General features: G+C 39.5%; 1 protein-coding gene across 1 annotated transcript in view; it reads right to left on the bottom strand.

Moving 5' to 3' along the window:
• Positions 1-8,744, bottom strand: part of tln1 (talin 1) — a 93,852-nt gene extending 85,108 nt beyond the window's left edge. The window contains exon 1 of the mRNA XM_071926126.2: positions 8,607-8,744. The gene's annotated coding sequence lies outside the window, so the exon portion shown is untranslated. The remainder of the gene's footprint in view (positions 1-8,606) is intronic.
• Positions 8,745-12,148: the final 3,404 nt, after the last annotated feature.

The raw sequence follows: 12,148 nt of genomic DNA, 5'->3' as shown, positions 1-12,148 counted from the left end.
TAAGCCACTTGTGCCAGGTCAAATATTTTAGCTAAAGTTGAAATTAAGAAGATATCCAGCTAAAAAAAGACATGTGTTCCTTCATCCTTTTAAGCAGCTAGTGATGTGGTACAAATTTCTTATTGTGGTATGCCTTGAAGTGATATCATAAATGCCTGTTACAGTAAGTGTGATTTAATGTTTGGCTCTGACCTGCTAATTTTCACTCTCTGAAGCTGGTTGAGTTGTTACTGTCACAAGGTTTAAAGTATCTCTGGCCTATCTGAGTGTGAATTTAGCCTAAGTATGAAACTAGCAAGCTTCCTTAAATATATTTTTCAGCACTTACACATATTCAGGTTAAGCCTTTTAGCTTAAATTGGGCTTTCCTTAATGAGTAAATCTATATGTTAGCGTGGAAGGAATCCCACCCTAAATATAATATTTACAGGAAAACCCATGTTACACAGTAACAGACAGGAGGGATGGGATGATATGCTTATCTCATGATACGATACGCGATATGGGGTTCACGATTCCATACAACCACGATACGATGTAATAAATAAAAGTTCAATGACAACAAGGTACAACAATGTAAAAATGTCATTACAAAGTGCAAACAATATAATTTGGATGGAGAGTTTGTGATGGGCAATCCATCTCACTTGTGATTACTATAGCAGATAAAATGAAGCTAATATTATGGTCAATTTTTCTGCCCTACGATACATACTGTCACTTTTTTGTGACCTGAAAACGGCTCTAAATCATACAAAACAATATGCGACTGATGGTGAAACCAACAACCTAAACCAATGAAACCATGGCAAGAATTCCCTTTGATGATGGTATGGCATGTTATCAAACCATCCTAGAGGGTCCTAACCGTGAAGCTTGAAAAAGTGAAGCTAAAAAGCTTTAAAAACTCCTGAAATTCCTGGATTTAGCACTCATTGCTTGAGGTTCCAGTGTTTCCCCTAGATTTTTTGTCAGTGGGAGTGGTAACACGGTCATCGTGGAGTTTGCCCGACAAATCAGACCTATGGAATTCTACACAAGCTACGCCTCCCATATGGTCTGACCATGGAAGTATTATAATATCTATTATCTATATGTCTGACATCTATGCATTGGGTAATTACAAAACACATCTCCCAAATATGAATGCGAACATGGATACAACTGCAACAAAGTTACTGTTTTAGTTACGAGGCCTACATGAATACATCCATTTTTTTAAATAAACAGGACTAAGAGTCTAACAGCCCTGCGACATTGAATTTTGTGGAAGTGTTACTGCCAGGAATCGAACACGGGTCTCCCAATTTCGAGTCTGCAATCTAACCCCCTATGGCACACTTTCACCCACGTGACCAAAAGTGGCGAACGGAGCCACCGACCAACCGAGCAATCCATAGAGCCCATGCTGCCACTGGCCTAAAAATGCAAATCCAGCTCACCTTGCCCATTAGTTGGGTAAATAACCCAAACACTTTTGCCAAATTCAATGGGTAGCAAAACGAAAACATTCTCACCCCTTGATAAACCAATCAAAACCTGCTTTTGTTGCTCCTTGAGGGTATGGGGAAAGTCCAAGCCATACAGATTTATAGCCATTCTTGTAAGGAAAAGCTGTACTGGTCAATGTTTACACCTCTTCATCATGTACAATACTAGGGCTGGGTATCGGTACTCGATACCTTTAAGGTATCGGCCGAAATAACCCAGTACCAAGTAGTATCGAAACTTCTCCAGTCAAACGATACCTGCATTCGATACTTTTTGTACACAGATCTAGAAAAAAATGACTATTTGTATGGTTTTGCTCACAGCCAATCACCACAAGTGTTCTTCGATTTAATGCGACGTGTGATTGGCCCACTACCACAGCAGCTACAACCCATACAGTCTGTGGTGAAGTCGAGCGCGGTGTATGTGACGGAGTTGGCAGTTCAGCGTGCCGAGATGTCACCAAAACATTAAAAAAAAAAGGTATCGAATGAAGTACTCTATTGGTATCGGTATCACTTTAAGGGTACTGGTATTGGTACTGGTATCGTAATTTTTTAAACGATACCCAGCCCTAAACAATACCTGCCTAAAATCACCTGTGTTACCAAAGCAACAAGCTGTGAGTAAGCGCAGTACTAGCTAAGAAAACTTAGCTAGTACAGACAGATGCAGAATATCGGCTTATAATCAGACAATGCGTAGATCACACACATTCACAAACATGGCTGCCGTACTTCCGCAGCAATGTTAAAAAGCCACCCATAACTCTGTCTGTGATGACTGACTTGTGTTTCAACATAGTGTATAACACAATACAGGTGTTGTCACTGACATATCTTTCTGTTTCTGTTGTCAGACGACTGCGCAAATAACTGTGATTGAGGGTCACAAAATGCTAATTGGCTAACCAAGGCTAGACTAAATCACTTTTTTATAGTTGCCCAGTCGCAATTGACATTTTATTATGTCAAATAATCGCAATTAGATTTTTTGTCATTATCGTTGACAAAAAAGTGGCATTGGCGGGGTGGGCCGCCCCTCCAAGGCAATGTGGGAAGGGGAAACACTGGGTGTAATGACAGACAATATGACAGAATTGAGCCTCCAGGTCCATTTGTCTGGGAACAAAAAAATAAAACATTGTTGAGCTCAATGTGATTATCTACCAATACAAAAAACTGTCCATAAACACTATTCAGTCACAAACTGCCTGCCAAGTGAGAGCTGTTAGTAAAATTGAAAATGGCCAGACACTTTTCATGACCAAGGTTCAAGGTTGTGAGATGTTGTTGGTGCACTTCCTGTTAACACTGCTTTCACTACTTAGTTATGCTTCCTGTTCCGTTGAGGTTTGTGACGATATCACTTAAATATATAAGCCCAAATCCACCAATTAGCCCAGATCATATAGAATATTGCACAAAATCAGGTCATGAATTCTTCATAAGCACTATTATGTTCAGTATGTTGAGAAGTCTTTGTGCAATTCAGCTATTTACTGTAAGCTCTGCCAGTCTAAGCAAACTGAGAGCTATGAGAATCAAACAGCAGCACCTACATTGCACATTCACATTGTGGTTATTTCTGTGACTCTATTACCCAGAGTGGCTTTCAATTAGGCCAGCAGTAGAATAAGCTTCAATTCCTTGATCAGCAACATTACAAGCAACTAATAATGAGGTCAAAGGTCGCTTCTGGTACTCAGTGGACAAAGGCAGCCTTCATTCCCCACAATCCACTACAATGCCACACAGTGAGACCCTTCAATGGCACAATGTGGCATCAGATATCTGCAAGTGTCTGGCATGCTTATGTTATTCACTGACAAAATGAATATAAGCTACAATCAAGCCTACTATAGTACATCAACCACAACTGATGTTGGCTCATGTTTGTCTTGATGCATTGTTCTGACTCTGTATACCAGCAAATCAAACCATATTATATGATTAGAATAATCATTTAACAGTAAATGCCGGTGTCATTTAGAGTTACAGCACATTTACTACTGTCTATGTCTAGTTTACATTTCCCCTAGACATTTTGCAAACATATGACATATGCAATTAGATTTTTTTTAATATTTACTTGTTTGTCACTCGTTTTTAAAATACAAACTTTACAGTGTAAATCCTAGCTTGAAATGAACTGCTGTCCCGGCTTACAAGGACGGCCTAAATAAGGGCATGGATGTGACAATAAAGTTTGTAAGGCGACATGTTTTTGAGGGATTATTTCCTGGCAGAGACTTCCGTTTCTTCCTGTGGGTGTCAGGTGATTGACAGGCAGCAGAGCGTAATGAAACGTGCACACTGATATGAAAACGCTCAACTCGGGCACAATGAAATAAGGATACAACAGAAACTTTACCAAAGCCAATGGAGGCTTAGTGTCTGTGGAAGTTGTTTTTCATACTGTACCAGAATGAGACCGCAGCAAAATCCAATCCAATCCAGCTATGAGCGTGTTCACGTGAAAGAGGCGGGGTTGTAACAAATAGCCAATCACATGCAACATGGATAGATCCAGAGCATTGTAATATAAGATGAATTATTATTGAACTATTGATTCCCATGGGGAGATTAGGTAAATGCAGCAGCAAAAGTAATATGATTCAGCGGGGAAAAGGAAATATGATATAAGCACACAACTAGAATACAAAAAGAAGCAATAAAAATGGCAGAACATAATAAAATAATCAAAGAATAAAACCAATAGACTATAAATAACTCATCAATCACTGCATGTCATTAAGACACAATGTTCATTCTTCTCATTGATACAACATTGTGTCATCACATTGAGGCTGTGAAAAGCTTTCATATTCCCAAAGTCGGCCTCATGTTGCCTGGGGCTGTGCTGATGGAATATGAGTGCAGTCTATTGCATTAATCACCCTCGGGCATCCTATGAAACAATTGCAGCACAGTTCATATGCAACAGTAGGCCTAAATTGCATTCACTATTGATAACTATGGTTAACTAATGTGAGCTACCTGTTATTTGTTAGAAGCCCTGTCTTATTCCCAGAGTGGGTCAATGGCCTGGAAATGCTACAAACATATATTCTATCTGATATAGCTTACTAAATATTATATCTCTGATATAATAAATCATCACGGAAAGCAAAGTGGTTCTACTGGTCTCTAAACACCGTTGCCCTGTGAATAGCCCTTCTTACTATCTGTGAAATTCAACAGTTTCCCCCTGTAGGCTACAGTTCTGTTTATGTCACTTTCATCTGAATGAAATGTTTCTGTTCATATCGGGATCCTGTAGGAATGGTGACTTGATTTTTCCAGACAGCTGATTGGTAAGGAGCCACCTTTGTGAGACCAAAAAGACAGGGTTAAGCCCAAAGTTAGCTCGCTAACCCACAAAGCTCGCTTCGTGAGACAGGCCCCAGGTGAAAACTAGTTCAGTGCTAGTTTCAAGCTCGCCACCTGTTTTGTCTGTGAAGCTGACCAACAGCTTAAAATATCAAACCTGAGTATATCAATTGTACATTAAAAATTTCCAATAATCTAGACTAAGCTGTTGATGACGTCACACAAACAACAAAAATCAAGAACACCCAAGGCAATCTGCTTAGGCCTATAAATGATTTTAGTCTCAGAGGGGGTTTTAAAGGATAAGGCTGGTGTTTTTTAATGCATTGCTTACCGTCAACAAATTCTATGAAAATAACAAAATCAGCAATGATTTTGTTTTGCCAACAAGTCTCGTCCATGTAGCCGGTGCCCAATGAAGCCATGTCCCAGCAGCCATAGAACTCCATTGTATTAAAATAACTATTAAAAACACGTCACAGAGCCATGCCGTTGCTCTGGGCAACATATTTCATCATCGCAATGCACCGGGCCGGCCGACTTTTTCCTCAAACAACTTAATAAGCCGGCCGTAAACACTTTGCGATCTCAGGAAAGTAGTTCCGTAGCACCGAAAATAGTCCCCGGCGTAATGAAGAATTTGTTCCCATTTGAATTTGATTTGGTAAAAACTACAACAGCCTGACTTTTCATGGTAACAGTTAGCGACTTTTAAAATTGAAACTATGTCTTTGTGAGCTGTATTTCAAGGTTTTTAGCTTCCAATTGGAGCCAATGACTTCCGGTTTGAAGGCTAAAAACGGTACGTGGGAAGTCAGAAAGTAACGGGAGTAGAGCAAACGCATTGTTGATTTTGTTATTTTCATAGGATTTGCTGACGGTAAGCAATGTATTAAAAAACACCAGCCTTATCCTTTAAACTTGAATTGCATAACATCCACATGAGAGTGGGTGGGTGGGGGGAGTTTGTAATGACTAAACAAAAAGCTGCAGACAACACACCTTAACTGTTTTAATTTTAATTTAATTTTTTAAATTTTGAATTATTTAAATTTTATTTAATTTCAATATATCACAGCCTGTTGTAGATTATGGATTAATTATGTGTCCTTACTGACAGTGAGAGCAGTGTGTCCACTGGAATCCAATGATGAACAGGGGCAATATGCAAGTCTTTGCACTGCACTCATGTTAACTTTTTATCTGAGTGTCGGGCAGTTTTACACATCTCCCATAACTAAAAAGTGTTAAGTTACTGTTTAAATACTGCTGAAAACAGGTTAACAACAACTTCAAGAAAAAAGCCCCACCAATGGAACCCCTGATAATTAACAACACAACTGTCTGCACAGTAGAGTCATTTAAATTTCTTGACTACTCATCACTTCAACAGCTTCTTTCCTAAAGCAGTCAACCTGGTCAATCAAAAGGACTGCACACATCCAAACCCCCCTTTTCAACGACACAAGCACTACTCACACTGTATGCGCCTAGCACTTTATGTGGTATGTGGATTGCTGGCTTGTGCTTGCGTGGTATGATTCTGTGTGTTGCGCATTATTAGTTGTTGTCTCTGCTTTTGCTGTTGTCGTTATTGTTGTCGTTGCTGTTAATGCAACACCATGACTTTGCAAACAACTGTTGCACGACAATAAAAGTTTCTGATTCTGAGCAAATTGTAGAATTTTTGGTTTCACTTTATTAAGTACAGTGTACCAGAAACTTTAGTTACACTAAGCTGTGAAGATACCATATACTATTTTAGCAGTCAGCAGATGACATGCGTCAAATGCTACTCGGCAAGCAGCATAGTGTTAAGCTGACTCATTGAAATCCACAGCTACATCAGAAAATACACATCCACCCAAAAATGGAAAGCTTTGCTTAATGTTGGGCAAACCGCTGTTCGGCGTTATCAGCTTATGCTGATCATATTTCATGCTGTTTGAGGACGAAAACAAAGAAATGCACTTGGTGAAATTGTAATGCATCAACTAATGGTCATACAACCATAATGGAGACTTATGCTACTCTACACCCTGTAGACAGGTGGGTTTGGAAGAATACAGGCAGCAGTGTATTTCAACACTTACTTCAGCCTATTATGCAATAAACACAGATGTGGACATGAGTGACTGAGTGCACACACCTAGGCCTGCACAAACACATAGCCCTACACTCCATGCTTGTTTGCCACAATACTGAATAAGTCCTTAGTTTCAGGTAAGTGATATGCAATTGCTTCCTGCTTTTGTCTGAAATTACGGTGTCTTGATTGCTGCTGATATTATGAGGTGAAATGATGTTGTATCTCTTTGTATTCTTTCTTCAGCCGTAAAGCTCTCTCTCGTTTCCAGTTGAATTTAGATTTGGTTTTTGGGACTTTTCTGTCAGTGTAAGTCTGGGTGGGGCTATTGGCTTACCTCCACTGAGTAGTAGTTTTCTTATAGACTTGATATACTTTGCTTAATTATGTCATTTACAATATCTTATTTGATATGTTTAAGTTGAAGTGAAGACCTTCATTTAGGCATTTAGTTGCCATCATTATTCAGTACAATAACCTTCAATTCCTTCATCACCAACATTACAAGCAACCAATAGTAAGGAGGTCATGGGTCAGAGGTCACAGCACCCAGACAATAGATGGAACAAATATTCCCTAGAATTATCATGGATGATAGAGAGGTGTTTGGAGATAAATGTATAAGAGCTAGGTACAGAGATGAAGGGAATTTTTTTTTTTATTCACCAACATGTGTACCATTCTAATGCATATCATGTGCCAACATGTAACATGCCTGCAGCACTGTGTAAAAATTGCTGACTAGGCCTCACAGAATCCTTCCATACCGAGTGCACTGTGGTTTCTGGCATGTATTCAAATGCAACCCTGTCCTTTAACTTAAAACTGTCTTTAAGTCCCCAAGCAAGTCACCTCTCTCTGTCACACACCACATTCCAATGGTGTGAGAATTCATACCCAGAGGCTATATTTTATTGCTTGTCTGAAGGCTGCGCAACACACACAACACTTTAGTTTGTTGAAGCAATACAACAGAAAAGTTATATGAGGTCATTGGTCAACCAGTCTGTGTAGCCTACACAATGAGGGTTATGATGCCAAACTCTATAAAACAATCCAATGTTAAAGACTTCGGTTATGCAAGCATGCAGCGGCCTGTATCTATTAGCCAAATATGCTTATTAAAATCTCGGTACACGGCAAATTTTTCAAGTAATCGTAACTGGAGACCTTAGCACAGAAAAAACACGGGACTAGTTGGGCAGGCAATGTTTGAATGGAGATTAGCTTTAGCCAACCCACAAAGAATTCAACAGAACAGTTTTAAAGTTACTACGGAAGTGTGGCAGCGGTTTCAAGTGAACTATTTAATTACAATAGGCCTACGTAACGTTAACGGAGACTTCACAACGTCTCAAGGAAAAATACACTTCCCCTTGCCATATCTAAATGATAGACGCCCAGAAGTAAGGGATAATTTAACATAACATTGCAGATATAGGCATACAGTAGTACGCACGTACGTAAACCAGCAGAGAAGTTAGTTTCTATATGGGGTTTATGTTAAAAAGGCAGCACAGTTTTTTTTATATACTATATTAGTATGTTTATCTGCATAGGCTATAGTGGTTATGGCTCATACATTAGTATGTTAGTTTAGTTTTAGTTAGTTTTCTGGTTTCCACACCAAGTCTCTGCTGACGTCATGGAGTTCTAGAACGGTGGAAACTGTTAAAAGTAGAAACACTTTGTCTGACCTGAGCGCGTGGGTCCACTTGGGCCGACAGCCTCTCCGAGTCTAAAAACCAAAAATGTTGAAGATATTTCCTTTTCTTCCGTTACAAACCAGGTTTTTAAACAAGGGAAAACACCAGTTAGTTATTTTTTTCTCGGCTCCCTCCCTATCCGTTTTCAGAGGCGGTAGTTAAACTCCACCCTCCGTCGCCGTGGGGCGGTGTCGCACTTGCGTGGAGTTAGTGTTGAGTCAACATCTTCCTACTACGCCAGCATCCGTGACAACTCAGCCCCAACATACAGCGGTCACTTCATTGTAATCAACTGACCACACCTAATATAGACATTTGACAGAACTGTCCAATATATGAACAGAAAAGCTTTCTTCTGTGTTGGCAAAGCTCTTGAAAGTAAAACACAAGCATGCCAGGAAATAATTTAATTATTTCGTCAACTTATTGCTCAAATATACTTAATTTTCTAATGTGGCTTGTCAATTGTGCAAAACCGTCGAGTCCATCGGGGTCTTCTAAAAATGCATTAATGTTGCCATCATGTGGTATGATATAGTTAATACAGTTCATTTTCAGGTCCATAGTTCTAGACAGCAGCAACAGCAGATAGGATTTCTAAATCATAACTTAACAGTATGGGATAGACCCCAGCTAACACATTATGAACCAGCAACATAACCTATCAGGACTTTTTGTAGGCTATTGGAGTAGCTTCCCAGGTGTGTTCTTGATTGCCATTATTTATTCAACTCATTCTTCTTTTTCCGCCCAAAAATAAAATACAATAAAACACTGTTTTCCAACACATGCAACGCACTAATGATGGATTGTTCAGAGCAGAGCAGGTGATGTCACCAACTGTCATGTATGACATGTAACACAGTTCTACAAGCTGCAGTTAATGAAGACATAATTATTTGTAGTATCAACTTTTTATATAAGAAAATTTAATGACAGGATTATCAGAGAAATGCTAAACAGGAAGTCTACCTCAGCAGCTATGTAAATAGAGAGCCTAAGTCCCTCCCCTTCCGCTGTCCCCCATGGGACCTTATTTCGGAAAAAATATGTACGGTAGTCAACGGCGAGAGACAAATAATTGTTTGATCCCGTTTGAATTGTGCCATGACTTACACATATGATGTTTTGTCAATTTAAAAGATAATTTTGCAAGTCAAGAAAGTCGCAGTTTGTTGTAAAACAGTACAGTAACGTTTAGTTTTGTGTGAAACCGCTCAGTGAACTACATCTCTCGTCTCGCACAATATACGTCACCAACACCAACATGGAACGAAACATAGGAAACACACAGGCATCACGTTAACGTTAGCCCTCACTGTACTAAAACTATCCTAAACCAGTTTAAATCCATTCTTACTGTCTACCTTCCAGGTTGTTTATAATACTCCTGCTATCTGAGAGGGACTTAGCTTCAGCGGCTCTGGGTAGCTTGTGGAGAGAGGAAGTTACGTCACTTGCGCGACTTTTGGGTGTGTAGTCTTTCTAATTACGTATTTTTACAGTCTTATAGTTCAACAGTTTTACGACAAACTGCGACTTTCTTGACTTGCAAAATTATCATTTAAATTGACAAAACATCATATGTGTAATTCATGGCACAATTCAAACGGGATCAAACAATTATTTGTCTCTCGCCGTTGACTACCGTACATATTTTTTCCGAAATAAGGTCCCATGGTGGTCCACCGGAAGGGGAGGGACTTAGGCTCTCTATGGGCTTCTCAATATGAAGTTGACTGGAACAAAGCCTGGACCATTCCACACTTTCTCTTTGTTATTAAGGTCAAAGAAATCTCCTTTAAGATTAAACACAGATACTATCCTTGCAATGAGGTGATCTCTAAATATTGTGTATAGTGAAGTGTTGACCAATCACAACAGCCCCTTAGTTTTACGTCCGGACAGTATGGCGGATTTTTCCAAAAGTACCTTGCTACAGCTCATAGTTCAGCCTCAAGCAGATCATGAGCTGATGCATCAACTTTCTTTGATACTGTCCACTCATTGCACACCTTCATGGGTGGCAGTCCACAACAAGCTTGTTTCCTCGACACACAAAGGGAAAAAGTACCCTGATCGGAGACCAATGGAATTAGAGTGAGGATACAACGCGATACAAGGTGGAGGTCCAGATCGACAGCAGCATGTAAAGTGTTCACTCTTTATGACGTAATTCTAGAAGTCAGAATATGCAGAGGAGGGCACAGCCATTACTACAGCAGACAGTTATATTCCTCCTTGTACTCTTTAAAGACGAGATGAAATGAAAAATGCCTTTTTAACCCTTTTAGATCACATCCCCGGTCATATTGTGCACCTATTTAACAATATATGCCAAAAAAAATACCAAAAATCAATTTCATTGTATTCTTATATCAAAATTCAATCATGTTTTCTTCCTGTAAAACAAAATATGCCGTGTGCTTACGTAAGCATGCCCGTAACTAATTTTAACCAATAATATCATGACATCCACCCATCAATCAATCTTCAACTTTTAGCGCACAGAGCTAAGAGGCTAAGATTCATTAGTTAGCTAGCTAGCAACAGCATGGTACTTCGGTGTGTCTTCGGGTGTTATGACACACCCACTTTTCAACGTTCAATTCAAATTCCTCCCAACGTTATGTCCCGCCTGTCTTTCCTGTTTCACTCGGAAATACGTCACGATACGGAAGTTAGATACTCTCGAAATGCCGTTTCATCTCGACTTTAAAAAACTGTTCAATAAGTCAGACTTTGCGACCAAAGGCCGACAGTCCATCAACGTATCAGTGTCAGACACAGTAGATTTGAGTGAAAATCGTAAACAATCACTGATAGACAGTGGCGTAACATAATTGTGATTGGCCCTGGTGCAAATATTTTTTCTTGCTCCCCCCCCCCCCAAAAAAAACACAAGCGCGCACACACACGCACGGACACAACCACTCCAGACAAGGGGGTCGCGGATGGGCCGATACAGCTTCACTTGTGGAGCTAGATGGCAATGGTGAGCTAACGTTAGCCTCCAGCTGCAGGTCAACATTGCTAACGTTAGCATTCGATGAAGCATCTAATTTCGTCAGTTTAGCAGTACGCTCATCCTGTTCTATTTTTTCCTTCCTCTTTTGAGCGCTGCTTTTTTGTTTGGGCTTGCTAAACATTATTTATGCTGCTAACTCATCTTCTATTTGCTGAAGAACACTTGCTTCTTGCAAAAAGCTTGAACCGTTGAGAAAAAACCACGCAAGTTATCACAAATGACAGGGAGCAAGGTCATTGGACAAACAAATTAGCATTTCCCAGCCAGCCTTCTTCCTTCGTAACTTTTGAGAAGAAAACAACCAAATTAAATAAGTGGTGGGTAGAAATAATATTTATTTTTAATAAAATATGCAGTTTTGGAACATTTCAATAAGGACAAATAAAAATACATAAAAATAGGCTATTACTCAAAACCGTAAGTGTTAAACACAAGGTGGGAAGGTGGTATATATAACGTTAGCTATCACAGTCACAAGTTGTGATATCCTTGAATGGTTACTTTG

The sequence above is a fragment of the Centroberyx gerrardi genome, chromosome 2 (genome assembly GCF_048128805.1).
Source record: "Centroberyx gerrardi isolate f3 chromosome 2, fCenGer3.hap1.cur.20231027, whole genome shotgun sequence".
NCBI lineage: Eukaryota > Metazoa > Chordata > Actinopteri > Beryciformes > Berycidae > Centroberyx > Centroberyx gerrardi.
The sequence above is the reverse complement of the archived record's forward strand: the minus strand, read 5'-3'. Positions and strand labels throughout refer to the sequence as shown.